General features: G+C 46.4%; 1 long non-coding RNA gene across 1 annotated transcript; it reads left to right on the top strand.

Annotated features, from left to right (window-relative positions):
* The first annotated feature begins 1,136 nt into the window (after positions 1 to 1,136).
* On the top strand, positions 1,137 to 12,505 carry LOC109396601 (uncharacterized). The gene is made up of 3 exons (XR_002126870.1): positions 1,137 to 1,219; positions 8,950 to 11,263; positions 11,371 to 12,505. It is a non-coding gene; the product is annotated as an uncharacterized LOC109396601 (long non-coding RNA).
* Positions 12,506 to 15,407: the final 2,902 nt, after the last annotated feature.

Genomic DNA, 15,407 nt, shown 5'->3' with positions numbered 1-15,407 from the left:
GGAAACCAAGGGGCAGGGCTGTCTTTGCCCTTTATTTTGTTGAGAATAAAAGACCCCAGCCTCCTCCTCACAGCCCCTATGCCGTTGAGCAGCCCCTGGCCACCCCCCCTCATAGGTCCCCCAGAAGCCACCTCCCAGGCGCAGAACCCTTTGCTTACCCCTGCCCTCCTGCCCGGCCCAGCCCTGCCCCCTCAGCTCTCTAGTCTGTCCTTGAAGGTGAGGGTTCGCCAGACCCCATGGCCTCACTCCTTCCATCAGGACCAAGATTCCAGAAAGGTCCATCTTTCTCACCAACCTCACTTCTTCCCCACATCCTCCCACAAGGATTCAGACACACCCTTCATAGGGTCTGGGGGGGTTGATGTGGGCAAAACACACAGAACAGTGCCTGGTGCAGGGCAAACCCATGGTGGATACTCCAGCCCACCACCCCACAGCTGCCCCCAGACCCACAGGCCGCAGCAAAGATCCAGCATTCATTCTGCCACCCTCGCTACCCCAAACATCACCGGCCCCCCTGGCGAGGTCGTTTGCCTCATCTGAGCCTCACTTCAGCTCAGGTGTGACCCCTCCTGCATCGCACCATGCTACACTCCTGGGGCCCACTTCCTCACCTGCGGCCCACCCTACCTCTCCCCTCCCCTCCCGCCTCAGCCACAGTGGCCTAGCCCCACAGGCAGCCTTGTGCTTTCTCTCCTGTCTCACCTGAGTCCCCCTTGAACCCTCACTCCCCTTGGTTTCCATGACAACCCAGGGGAGAAGGGTGGTTCTCACTGTCAGACCCTCCCCCACCTGCCCTTCCTCTTCCCCGAATCTACAGTCTTTTCCCCAAGTGCCGCCCCTACCCCCACCCCCACCCCATGGGCCTCCACCCCTCACTCTGACCTACTTGTCTTTCTTCCACAGCACTGCTGTCTTCTGATGCACTGTAACTCACCTGTTAGTTGTTCACTGTTTAGTATCTGTCTTTTCCAGCAGGTGGGCTCCCTGTGCAGAGGGAGCTTTGCCTGTTTGTCTCATGGATGCCCAAGGCCCCGGGACAGTGAGTACCTGGTGCATTGTGGGTGCTCAATGCACAAATCAAAGCTCCCATCTGCATTTGTAAGCTGTTCACACCCAGCTTCCTCTCTTCAGATCAGACCCTCTCTCCAACTCCAGAGCACTTTGCATGAGGCAGGAATCCTGGGTGCTCGGTTGACCCGGGTCGAGTGTCTTTCCTGTGGGTAAATTTTTTATTTTTATTTAAAAAAATTTTTTTCTAAGATTTTATTGGAGAATTGGGGGAGGGGAACAGACAAGTTGCTGTCCTGTTCTTCAGTCTAGTTGTGGAGGATGTCGCTTCACTGGCCAATGTTGGTATTATTATTGCGCTCTTCCCGGATGAGGCAGTCACTCGCCTGCTTTTGGTCGGTGGCTCACAGCAGCTCACGCCAGCTGTCCGCCACTCACAGTAGCTCAAGGTGACTCACAGCAGCCCAGCTCCAGGTCGAGCTGTTGTTCACCACCTTAGCTGTAGAGGGCGCAGCGTCACTGGCCCTCATGTGGGATCTGAACCGGGGTCCTGCTGCTCAGAGCTTGTGCTCCCAAGCCAACTCTTAACCAGTGCACCACTCGGCCAGCCCAGTAAATTTTTTATTGCTTCTAGTCGTAAATATCTATCAGTATATGTAGGTCCTATTTCATCCTGAGTTTGATTTGTTAAATTTTATCTTTCTAGGAATAGAAATCTTTTTCTAAAGAATCAGCTTTTCATTTTGTTAATCATCTCTATTTTCTATTTGTTTTATTGTGTTGTTTATTTTTCTCTGCTTTTCCTTTTATTTTATTATGATTCCTTTTCTAATTTCTTGAACACACACATAACTCTACTTCTAGTCTTTCTCTTTTCTGACAATAAGCACTTAAAGCTGTAAATTTCCAAGTGCCACTTTAGTCCCATCCCTTAAGTTTTGTGTGTTTTTTTTTACTTTATTGGGGAACAGTGTCTTTTTTCCAGGACCCATCAGCTCCAAGTCAAGTTGTCGTCCTTCAGTCTTAGTTGTGCAGGGTGCAAGCTCAGCTCCAAGTCCAGTCACCGCTTTCAATCTAGTTGTGGGGGGTGGGAGGGTGTGTGCAGCCCACCATCCCATGCGGGAGTCAAACCGGCAACCTTGTTGTTAAGAGCACGTGCTCTCACCAGCTGAGCCATCTGGCTGCCTGTTGGCAGCTGAGCAGCAGCTCAGCTCAGGCGCAGCTCACTGGCTCATGTGGGAGTCGAACTGGCAGTCCTGTTGCTCAGAGCTCACGTTCTAACCAACTGAGCCACCCGGCCGGCCCCCATGCCTTAAGTTTTGATAAGTATTTTTAATTTCATCTTGTTCTGATTTTCCAATATCAATATATATTTTTTGGATTGGGAATTATTGAAAAAATATGCTTATTTAAATTTTCAAATGTATACTCTTGGAGGGAGGATTAACCATTGCATACTGATTTCCTATTTTATTGCATTGTGGTCAGAGAAAGTGGTCAGCACAGTGCTGACCTTTGGAGATTTTATGAAGGCTTTTCTTTGTGGCCATATACATGGTCTATTTTTGTAAAGCTGTCCTATCTGTTCAATAAGCAATTATTGGATGCAAGGATATACATATTCCATTGATAGCTTGTGAGTTGTATTATTCAAATATTCTGTGTCTTTCTAATTTTCAATCTCCTTGATTTATAAATTACCAACGGAGGTGAGTTAAAACCCCACTGGTATGACCGTGGCTTTAGCTCTCTCCCCATGAAATTTTGCTTATTTCGTGACTTTGTTTTTAAATGCTAAGAGGTTTAGGATTATTATAGTTTCCTGACTAATTTTTCCTTTTATCATTATATGGTACCACCCTTTATCCCTAACAATTTTTTGCCTTAATTTTGTTTTTTCCAATAATTAATATAGCCACAGCACTTTTTGTGTGTGATTATCAACCTCATATATATATTTTTCCATTCTTTTTCTTTTATCCTTTCTATGTCTTACATACTGAGATGTGCTTCTGGTAAATAATATGTGTAGCTAGATTTAAAAAAAAAATAAAACACAAATCTTACTATTTTCAACCTTTAATGGTGTGTTTATTATGGCTAGTGATATGTTTTAACTTATTTTTACAATCTTATTTTGTGTTGTCTATCTTTTTCTCTATGCTCCTGTTTTCTCCCTTTCTGTCCTCTATTCAATTCACCAAGTTTTCCTTTTTCCCCTTTTCCTAAACTCCCATTGTTTGGAAGTGATCCATTCTCTTTCAATCATTTTCATAAATACACTTATATTTTCAACATACATAATTAACAAAGTCTCAAGTTCATTAATATCTCTACCTTTCTTCCATGTAATAGTAAGAATTTAGAATATTTTAACTAATCATCACTCCTCATTACACAGGCTTTTGCCCATGTCGTTTTTGACCTCCAAATTAATTATCTTATTACTATCGCTATCACACATGAATGCTTGTTTAGATATAGCCACATGTTAATCAGTTTCTTTTTTTTTAAGATTTTATTGGGGAATTGGGGGAGGGGAACAGCGTTGGGGAATCGGGGAAGGGAAGCAGACAAGTTGCTGTCCTTTTGTTCTTCAGTCTAGTTTTGGAGGACGTTGTTTCACTGGCCCATGTTGGTATTATCATTGCGCTCTTCCCTGGTGAGGCGGTTGCTCGCTGGCCATTGGACAGCCGCTCACGGCAGCTCATGAAAGCTCACTCCCGTTGTTGGCCAGCCCCACTGCAGCCTACGCCATCGCCTGCGACTCACGGCAGCCCAGCTCCAGGTCGAGCTGTTGTTCACCATCTTAGCTGTAGAGGGTACAGCGTCACTGGCCCTCATGTGGAATCCAAACCGGGGCCCTGCTGCTCAGAGGTGGCGTGCCAAGCCAACTCCTAACCAACGCGCCACTCGGCCAGCCCTAGAAATTTTTTAAAAATAATGTCTAGTAGTGACAAATTCCTTCAGCCTTTGAAATGTCTTATTTCACCCCCATTCTTAAATGATAATTTAAGCCAGTGTAGAATTCTAAATTGACAATTATTTTCTTCTCAATACTTTGAAGATTTTTCTCTCTGTGTGTTGTTTTCTGGATAATTTTCCTAATTCTGACTTCCATCCCACTAATTCTTTCTCTGATTGTGTTTAATCTGCTTTTAATCCCATCCACAGAGTTGTGGGGGGTTTTTTTTCCATAAAGCTTTCAGTTTCAATAATCATAGATGTTATTTCTAGAAACCCTATTCTGGGACATTATCAAATCTGCCCAGCTCTTTCTTTCTATTGTCTTGTTTAATTTAATCAATTTTACATTTTCTTCTGTCTTTAATCATTTCAAAAACATTTACTTTTTATTTCTAGTCAATAGTTCCATGTTATGAAATTTTTGGTGGTCTAATCCTGCTCTTTGTGCTGTCTACTGACTGTCACTCATGGTAGATTATTTCTGGTAGAATTTTTTTATTTGGGCTGTGAACTCAGTTGGGGCTGCATATCAGGGAACCCTGAGCAGCTGAGATGTATCCCTTCCGAGGAGTACCACTAGCCCGGGAGTTTTTTTATGTTACTTTCTTGGTTTGGTGGCCATGGGGACTACAAAGGGTAATATACAATAATTCAGACTCCAAAGAAGATGGAGACAAGCACTGGTTATCACTCTACAGAGAGACCACCACAAGGCTTTATGAAAATCGTTTAAATAAAAAAGAAATATGCAATCAGAGTTACGAAAATAGATTACTCACTAAGGTTTTTTAATGCTACATGTCATTCTAAGTGTATGACATGTGTTAACTCATTTAGTCATTACAGAATTACTGAGCAAGCCCCGTCATTGTCCTCATTTAACAGATGAGGAAACAAAAGCAAACTAGAGCAAGTAACTTAACTCATCAAATGTGCATATGGCTAGTCAGTACAGAAATCAGCATTTGAACCATGGCAGTTGGCCTGTGATCCCAGCAGGGCCAGTGAGAATCCAGCCCCTCTCAGAAGTGGGGAAAGAAACTCTTTTTCCAGTCTTGGGATACGTAGGAGAGATGTGAACTCAGCAGCTACTGGTGCCCAAGATTCCAGCTTTGAGAAGAAAGCAACACTGAGAGAAATACAGATGCAGGACACAAGGATGGTTCTGAAGGGGGTTGAGTCCCTAAATTTCGTCCCTGGAATCTAATAGCACTTCTGCTTTTCTTGCATTTGGTTTTAAGAGCCAATAAATTTCCCTTCTCGGTTGAAAGTCCACATCACGGAGCAGTTGAAGGGGGCTAGTCTTGGAGCGGTTGCCTGGATAGAATCCCAGCTCAGCCCCAAACACCCAGGTGGCCTGGGAAAGCTTCTTAGCCTCCCTGTGTCGCTGTATATGCTCTGTAAGTTGGGGACAATGGCAGGAATTGCTTCGTACCCTTATTCATTCTGGCCTTGTTTCAGGTGCTGGGTACAAAGCAAGGTGCCTGCCTCCTGGGCCACTGTATGGGCGAGATGAGAGACGTGGAGGGAAAATGCTTACTGCACGCCTGGTACCTTGTGAACCTCAGAGCAGTACCTCTAGCCCAGGACTTTTGTTTTTTAAAAACTGAGTAATTTGACTTATTGAAATTTAGGAGCTCTTTATATAACCTGGATACAAATTTTTTGTAAGATGTACTGCAAAACTTCTCTAATTTCGTGGCTTGCCTTTTCACTTTCACATAGTCTCTTTGAAAGAACAAAAGTTTTTCTTTATTATAAAATCCATTTTTTCCTTTATTGTTCATATTCTGTGTGTCCTAAGAAATCTTTGCCTACTGCAAAAGCCCAGAAACTTTCTCCTGTGTTTTCATGTGGAAGTTGTAGTTTTAACACTTATGTTTAGGTCTGTGATTTAATTTAAAGTTAAGTTTTGTTTGTGATGTCCTGAAAACATGGATGTTTGTATTTTCCCTTTGTGGATGTCCAACTGTTTCAGACCACTTTTAAACATTATTTTACGGCCGGCCAAGTGGCGCATTGGTTAAGAGCTGGCTTGGGACGCCAGAGGGCCCCGGTTCGGATCCCACATATGAGAGCCAGTGACACTGCCCTCCACAGCTAAGATGCTGAACAACAGCTCAACCTGGAGCTGGGCTGCCGTGAGTCCGCCGGCAACGGCATAGGCTGCAGGTAGCCATGGGCTACCGTGTGTAGCCAGCAGCCAGCGTGAGCGGCCAGCAGTCGCTGTCAGCGGCCATCCAGAAGCCGGCAACTGATCTGCCTCGCCCCCGAAGAGCGCAATGATGGTGCCACCTTGGGCCAGTGAAGCAACGTCCTCCACGACTAGACTGAAGAACAAAAATGACAGCAACTTGTCTGTTCCCCTTCCCCCAATTCCCCAGCACTGTTCCCCTCTCCCAGTTCCCCAATAAAAATCTTTTTTAAAAAATTATTTTAAAGTATTTTTATTGTGGTAAAATATATATAACAAGATTTACCATTTTAACCATGTTTAAGTGTATAGTTCAGGTCATTAAGTGCGTTTACATTGTTGTGCAGCCATCACCACCACCCATCTCCAGATCTTTCTCATTTTCCCAAACAGAATCTCTGTGTCCATTAAACACTCACTCTCCTCCCCCTCCCACAACCCCTGGGATCCACTGTTCTACTCTCCGTATGCTTTTGAGTCCTAGGACCTCCCAGCACCATTTTTGAAAAGACTTTCCTTTCCCACTGAATCACCTTTGCATTTCTGTTGAAAATCAGTTGACCACATACTTGTGGGTCTATTCCTGAACTTTCTATCCTTTTCCCATTTATCTATATTTATATACTTCCTCCAATACCACACTGTCTTAATTTGTATAACTTTATAGTAAATCTTGAAATCAGATAGCATAAATACTACAACTTTGTGCTTTTTAAATTTTGTTGGCTATTCTAGGACATTTTCATTTCTGTATAAGTTTTAGAATCAAGCTGTCAATTTCTACAAAAACAACCTGCTGGGAACTTGATTGGTATAGCATTCAATCTATAAATATATTTAGAGAGAATGGACATCTTAAAAATATTGACTCTTCCGATATATGAACATGGTATATCCTCTCATTTATTTTGGTCTCCCTTAATTTATCTCAGCAAGGCTTAGTAGTTTTCAGTGTCGAGTTCTTGTGCATTTTTGTTACATTTACTCCTAAGAATTTTGTTATTTCACATTACTGCAAATTAATTTTTTTTTGGTTTGTTTTTTTTTTTTTTTTAGCTGAGCCATCTCAGCGGCAACTCAGCTCAGGCCGGGCATCAAACCGCTGTTGCTCAGAGCTTGCACTCTTGCGTGAGCTGTTAACCAACTGAGCCACTCGGTCGGCCCCTGCAAATGAAATTTTTAAATTTCACTTTATAATTTTTTTGTTGCTAGTACATAAAAACACAACTGATTTTGTATATAAACTTTGTAGCCTGTAACCTTGCGAAATTCTCTTAGTTCCAGTATCATTTTTATAGGTTCCTTAGGATTTTCTACATTAACAATTAACAATCAGGTCATCCGCAAATAGCAAAATACTTCCTCCTTTTGAAATTTTTATGCCTTTTATTTATTTGTCTTGCCTTATTACAATGGCTAGGACCACCAGTGCAGTGTTATATAGAAGTCTCAATCATAGGGGGGAATGTTCAGTATTTCACCACTGTGTTATCTGAAGGTTTTTTTATAGATTCCCTGTATCAGATTGAGAAAGTTTCCTTCTAACCCCTGTATGCAGATTTTTTCATTATGTACAGATGTCTGACTCTCTTAAAGAGCTTTTCTGAAACCTTACCAATGACTCTGCTTACATCTCATTAACCAGAAGTGGGTCTGGATGCTAGTGAGGCTAGAAAATGAGGTTCTTTCTTAGGTGAGCACATGGCTGCCCCTATAAAATCAGGGCTCTGTGAATAAGGAAAAAGGCAAGATGCATGTTGGAATAGGCAACGAGCATTGGCCCCCTGAGTGTGCAATTCTAGCTTAACAGTTATTTACACTCCACATTTTTAACTTACAATTACACTGTTGTCTGGGTTCTATTGTTGCCATTGAAATACACACCGTTTTTAATTGCTATTCTTTCTATAGATAATTTGTACTTTCTGGCTACTTTTAAGACTCTGTTATCTTTAATATTCAGTTTCAACAAGCTGTGTCTGGGTGTTTTAGTTTTAGTTATCCTGTTTGGGATTTGTTGTGCTCCTGAATCTAAGGAGTTATGTCTTTCATCAAATTTGGACATTCTCTGCTATTATCTTTTTGAATATTATGTGTCCTCAGTATCTCCTATTAAACATATGTTAGACCTCATGGATGAACCTTGAAAACATTATGTGAAGTGAAATAAGCCATTCACAAAAGGACAAACAGTATATGACTTGACTTATATAAAGTATCTGGAATACAGATCCATGGAGACAGAAAGCAGAATGGAAGTTACAGGGGTGGGGGTCGGGGGAGAGGGGAGGGATTATTGTTTAATGGGTAGGGTTTCTGTTTAGGATGATGCAAGAGTTCTGGAAACTGATAGTGGTGATGGTCCCACAACATTATAAGTATATTTAATAAAATTGTGTGGAATTTTTTTAAAGATTAAAAAATTTTTAAATATGATTTACCTTCTCATTCTAACTTTGACAAAGGGTTCTCATCTCCTAGTCTAGTTTGTATTCTGAGTAATTTTTTCAGACTCATCTTGTAGTTCAATAATTCTCAGCTGTGTCTAGTCTGCTATTTAACCTGCCCATTGAAATTTCAACTCTTATATTTTTCTTTTCTAAAATTATGTTTTCTTCCTCTTCAAATCTATCAGATTATTTTCTTTTTTTTTTTCTGATTCTTTCCAGTAGTTTTTCATTCCTTGTTCAAGTTTTCAATCTTTTATCTCTGTGAATATTTTTAGCATACCTATATATTTTGTGATTTGACTGTGATCTCATGTTTGGCTAATTCAGTCTGTGGGAACCTGGAGGCACTGAGCTGAGACTGAAGGTCTCCAGAGAAGATGTGTATTTGCTTCTTCCAGGCACCTAACTGCTGCTAATCTGCAACCACTTCAACTAATTCCACACCACCAGGTAGTATGTATTTAAAACCCACACCCATTTGAAGGTAAATCTATACTTATGAATTTTGAGGGAGATTTCATTCCCATCTGTGGTGAGGTCATTACAAAACCTTTCATTTCTTTCCTGCAAAGCAGGGTTTTTTTCTAGTCTTTCTAGCTTTGCACTGAAATTATGGGTCTTTAGAAGTCCTGACTTTGTGTGAGAATCTAAATTGCTTACCCTGTTGCTTTTCATTTCCACTTCATTTTTTGTCTCTGGGGATATCTCTTGCTTTCTTTCAAGGTCAGCTGTACATTTAAAAGAATGCTTATTATATTTTTGTCAGCATTTCCAAGTGCTTTGCAATAGAGGAGTTTTAGATTATATTTTTGGAATTGTTTTTCTTATTCAGGCACACAGACAGAACATATAATGATGTTTTTTGCTGGACAGATATTAAATGAATGCATAAATGAACAGAAGAATATTCTGCATTTTAAAATGTTTAACACACACACACACACACATACACACACACACACAACCCCTAAAGTGTGAGGCACTAGGAATAGAGCAGTGATCAGATGGGTCCCACCTGGTCAACCGTGTTTTCATTCCCTGAGGACTTTGGCGCCCTGCTCATGGGTTGCCTGCTCACTCAAGTTCTGACATCACCCATCTCCACCCCCCACACCATGGCCTCCCAGTTCCGTGACCTCTCTCTCATCTCACTGACTGTAAAAGCTAGGGTTTGGGTGTGGATTACAGACGCATGTGTGGCTAGTTTGAGCAGAAAGGGATTTAAATCACGGAATTCATGCCTACAGTCATTGAAAGGACTGAAAGAGAAACATCTAGTCTGAGCTTCTAGAAATACACTCATCCCCAACACTACCATAGAACAGGTCCCCTAGGGAGTTACTCTTGTTGCCAGAGTCAGCAAACTGAGATGTCAGAAAGCTGATGCCCCCACTGCTGGCTCCAGCAGACCACACCTCCCAGCCCAGCTCTGTACTTCCCAGCCCCTTTTGCGTCTAGATTGGGCCGCATCGCGGAGTTTTGGGATTGACTTGGGCAGAAATGACATGGGCCACTCCCAGGCCTGACCCACAGTGCCTCTTGCTTACTGCTGCATGCGTGCTCTTCTCCCTTCCAGGATGGCCTTAAATCCACATGCCAAAAATGGCAGCAATTCCTTCAGCCTGGGTTTCTAATTGACTGTGTGGAGCAGGGAGCCTCTCCCCCATCCCTGCCCATGTTGCAAATGGGACTCTCTGTGAGCAAGAAACAAACATCTATTGTACCAAGTCACTGACATTTGGGGGTTAGCTGTCAAAGTGGCTGGTGTTTTCTCAACGCCGGGAGGGGAGGGGAGCTTGGAGCCTCCACTGGGCTTCCCAGCTGAAGAGACCTTGCTGGGGTCAGCAGGAAGTGTCAGCCATCTGCTCGGTGTATCTATCCAAATGATACGTGAACCGGGAAATTAACGGTAGTCACATACCCTATGTGTCTGTTGTGGCCCAAAACGCATGTCTCATCTGACTTCCAAAGTCCCCCTCTGATCAGTGGACTGGTGGTGGTGGTGGGAGTGGTTGATCAGAGAGTCTAGGAAGTGACACCAGCTAAGAGCCAGGAACCAACAACCCTTGAGAGCCTGAGGGTCCCCCCACCCCACGCCCGCTGCCGCCCTCCCACCCCCACCCTGTAAGGCACAGCCATCCTGGGCAGTCGGCATCTCCCTGCGGGGGAGGCCAGGGGAAGACAGTCCAGCCTTGCATGTTTCCGCCAGGTCTTTCCCTCTGGCAGGGGTTCTGGTCTGTGAATGACTCATGTTCAGGAATTGGAGGAGGAGCTGACTCTCCTGCATTATGAGTCAAGTCTGGGCCAGGATCCTGAGACGAGGGTCTTTCCACCACCACGCCCACCTGCACTGACACTGCCCTGTTTTTGTCCTAAGGGTGACTCCATGACCAATGAGCCAAAGATCTCTAGACCACACCGTTCTTCTTGACCATCGTGGTGACCACGCCAGCCTGGCCACATGGCCTCTGCCACCCAGTACCTCTTCACTCCATTTCATTCTGCCCTACAGAGGCCAGCCTCCCCAGAGCCTTTCAAAGCTGTTGCTGCCCCCCCCCACTACTCCAAAGTACACCTCTGATGTCTTGTGAGGGGGTGTCCTCAGGCCCTCTCGGAGGATAATGAGGGGACAACTAAACAAGTCAAGTACAATATATTCCTGTCTCTCTCAGCCTTTGGATGCCTCTTTCTCCTTAAACCAAGGAGTTTCCAGCAAGTCAGCTGCACTCACATGAGTTTTAATTACAGAGCACAGATGGTCGGCACCACCCAGCCCCTCGGATCCGGAACCTGTGCTCACGGTCAGGTCTTCTGGATAGAGGACCATCTTCCTCGAGCCCTGTGCCTGCGCGATGCCAGCTGCCTCCCAGCCTGTCGCGCCCAGGTCCTGGCTGCCTGAGTCCACAGTCTGCTGCCTGCAGCCATTTCGGGAACCAAACATTGGATCTGCTGGAGAAGATGCGCTTTCCAAGCTCTAGTTCCTTAAAAGCACCAGAAAGGAAACACTGTCCCACACCTGGGCTGGGCAGAATTTCCTTCTGGGATGAAATTAGCATTCCTGATAAAATGCTCATGTGATGAGTTGATGAGCTTTAATGACGTATGAATGGCTTCGGGGACCAGTCAGCTGCCCACCTGGGTATCATTCATGGGGCGTGATCTGTCCACAGAGGTCGTTTCTGTATCTAGTCTGAGACTGAAACTCCCTCCTGCCCTGGGTGGTCTCTCAGGATCCTCCCCCCATCTCATCAACTGAGATGCCCCCTGTGGGAGACCCTCCCTGCCTGGAAGTTCTGGATGGCCCCTGCCCAGCACCACACATCACCCACATACTGACAATAACAGTGGTAGTAACACACACTTGCCACCTGCTGGCTGGGCTAAGTCTCACCTATGTCAATTAGTTGATGCCTCCCACCAACCGGGATGAGTGCATACGATTATAACCCTCCACTTACAGGAGCCCAGCTCACACCTGGGCAGAGGGGTGGGGGAGGGAGGCAGGAAAGTCCCCACTGAGAAAGTGACATCCCAATGGACCTGAAGGTGGTTACGAGTCATGCAATGGGGTCAAGAATTCCAGACGGCACAGTGAGGCCAGTGCTGAGGCTGGAGGATGCAACTGACCTGTAGTCGGGGTGCAGGGCTGAAGGACGGCTCCACACGTGCCACCTCACACCACCACACCACTCCTGGGCATCGCCCTCCCATCCGCCCGGAGCTGCATCCCTATTCCCATGGGCACCATCGGCAAACTATTCAGAGCCATCACATTGCATGCATGGCCTGCTGCGATGAGAAGTTGCAGTGGGGAATGCTGGGCTCGACTCTTTTTTTTTTTAAACAGAATTTTTTTTTTTAAGATTTTTTTTTTTATTGGGGAATTGTGGGGATGGGAACAGCGCTGGGGAATTGGGGGAAGGGGGGAACAGACAAGTTGCTGTCCTTTTGTTCTTCAGTCTAGTTGTGGAGGACATTGCTTCACTGGCCCAAGTTGGCACCATCATTGCGCTCTTCCCGGGCGAAGCAGATCAGTCGCCGGCTTCTGGACGGCCGCTCACGGCAACTGCTGGCAGCTCTCGCTGGCTGCTGGCTACATATGGGAACGGTAGCCCATGGCAACCCACTGCAGCAGGGGCTGCAGCCGACGCCGACGCCGGCAACTCAGGGCAGCCCAGCTCCAGGTTGAGCTGTTGTTCAGCATCTTAGCTGTAGAGGGCAGTGTCACTGGCCCTCATATGTGGGATCCGAACCAGGGACCTCTGGCGTCCCAAGTCAGCTCTTAACCATTGCGCCACTTGGCCAGCCCTGGGCTCAATTCTGATGACCGCATGGGCAAGTGGATACAGACAGCGATGGGGTTCAGGACACATTATCCCAAAGTATGGCATCTGGGCACGGTTTAAGCTGAAGGAGTTTCAGAAAACAGCAGAAGGACAGGGTCACGGACCCCTCCCTGCTCCCCTGCAACAGGCCATCAAAACCTTATGTGAGAAACGCCCCCCATGCCTGGGGGAAAGGGGCACCCTTATCCAAAGACAAGGGAGCAACCAGACCTGCGAGGCTCCCCCACTACACTGCACCAACCTCATACTCCGTGACCTGTCACCTTCCCCGTCAAACCTGAAATACTCAGGTTCAGCTGTTTCTCTGGGACCTCATTTCCTTATGAAATCTTCCATGTCACGTGAAACATAAAATTAATGTGTATGCTTTTCTCCTGTTGATCATTCTTTGTCAGTTTGATTTTCAGTCTCAGCCAGGATCAAGGAAAACTTTTTCTCCCCTACAATAGCCAAGGAACAGGTGGGGTCAATGGATGGAAAATGACTAACAGGAAACATCAGGGGTGAGGGAGGTTCTGGTTAAATGGACCCACCAGGATTCTTGATGAAGGCAGGCTGATGATCAGACACCACCTGGGGTGGGGGAGGGGGGAGGGGGAATCAAGAACTTTATCAAATACTGAGGGTGGAAGGTTTTTGTTAAAACTGGATTTTAGGGAATAGAGTCAGAGGGGCAGCAGATTGGGGGGGGGTCATCACTTTGTGAGGAGTGCAATGTATAACTACTACATTATTTTGTACACCTGAAACTAATAATTTAAAAAAGAAGAAAAAAACAATAAAAAAAAGCAACAGGATTTTACTAGGAAGGGCACAGGTGGGTCTAGCTGAAGGTTCAGGAGCTTGACTGAAATTTGGTCAAACAAAGAATCTTTGTCACCTGCCACCCTCTCCTTAATTGAAGTGTGCACCTACCAGCAGAGCCCGTATGGAACTGGGACCAACCATACCCCTCTAGGTGGCTGAGGGGGAGGAAATGCAACCTGGTGGGGCCAGGTGGAGCAGCAGGAATGGTGGTTGCTGAGGGCAAGGAGGACACTGTCGAGTGAGGGGGCAGGCACAGGCCTGAGCAGATGGTCTCTTATGTCCCAAGTCCCCACATCAGCTGGGCCCAGGAACAACTGCAGAATCCCTTCACATGGAGCGTGTTCTCCTGATGCAGCTAGCCCACCCCTACCCACCCACGCAGGCCGGGAGATGGAGGCCTCTCCTCTCATGCCGGGTCCTAAGTGAGAAAGACAAACCCGCACCCCTCCTTGCAAGGTCCCTCTGTTAACTGGGGGTGGTAGTTCCAAATTAGCAATGTCCCAGGCGTCCAGAGCCATTTCCCACACCCTGGAGGGCTGCCTCCCGTTGGGGCTCTGTCCCAAGCTGACCCTCTTGCCAGCTCCTGCAGCAATGCCAAAAAGAGCTCACATCTCCAAAAGACCAGATGCCTGCAGAGGCTTTGCTTTGAACAGACAGAGCTGGCGGCATAAGCACCTCCTCCCCCTCCGAGGTCAGGGCTGGGCTGGCTCTGCGGTCCATGAGCACACACCTGAGCCAACCGCAGGGGAAAGTGCCAGCCATTCGTGTAACATCACAACCGCGGGCAGGCTCTTTCTGAGAATCAGGTCTTTGCTGCCTGGGGTAGTTCCCAGTTTGCAGCCGAAAGGGCAAAAAGTGCTTTGGGGTTGTTCCTTTAAACTCCAATTCACAGCACTGACTGGCTGTGATCGCTCCAATTATAGGTTCAAAGATTTCTGAGCCGCAGAGAAACTTTTTGTGCTGGCCACCCACCCCATACCACTCCCACGCACAAGCCCGGAAAATATGCTGGAATGTGACACAAGGGGATGTCTCAGAGAGACTGGCTCCTTCCACCCCCCATGAGGTCAGCAGCTTCATCTCCGGGAGTCCTGCCCTTCAAGTTGGCTCTCCCACACTGCCTCCCAGCTCTTCCATGTGGCATCAGGAAAATGTCAGCTGCCCAGACAGAGCTGGGCTTCATGGAAGCTGTGTCCTGGCCCCCCCACCCTGGTCCCAGAGGCCTTCCCAGGGCCCTGTCCACTCTCCCACTGGCTCCAGGGTCAGTAACCACTGGAATCCCTCCCCAACCAGGAGCCCCAGTCCTACTCTTCCTGAGGTCCCAGGTCCCAGACTGTGCTCAGAGCTTGTTGGAGGAACCTGAGGTGGGAGAGCTGCCCTAGGGAGAGTTGGGGACAGGGGAGTTACCCTAGTGGAGCTGCTGGGGGTGGGTAGTCAGTCGCACTGAGTACATTACCCACCTAACAACCCTCCAGGGCCCGCTCTCTCACTTTGAGACAGCTAAATAGACTGGGGACCAAAAGATGAAGTCATCTGCCCAAGGCTGTCCAGTGACCCAGCCAGGACCAGCCATCTCCTTCCTCTTCCCGTGGCTCCTTCCCATTGGTGTGCCCTGGAGGCCGACCAGACCCC

Source organism: Hipposideros armiger, unplaced genomic scaffold (genome assembly GCF_001890085.2).
Source record: "Hipposideros armiger isolate ML-2016 unplaced genomic scaffold, ASM189008v1 scaffold_530, whole genome shotgun sequence".
Taxonomy (NCBI): Eukaryota; Metazoa; Chordata; class Mammalia; order Chiroptera; family Hipposideridae; genus Hipposideros; species Hipposideros armiger.
The sequence above is the reverse complement of the archived record's forward strand: the minus strand, read 5'-3'. Positions and strand labels throughout refer to the sequence as shown.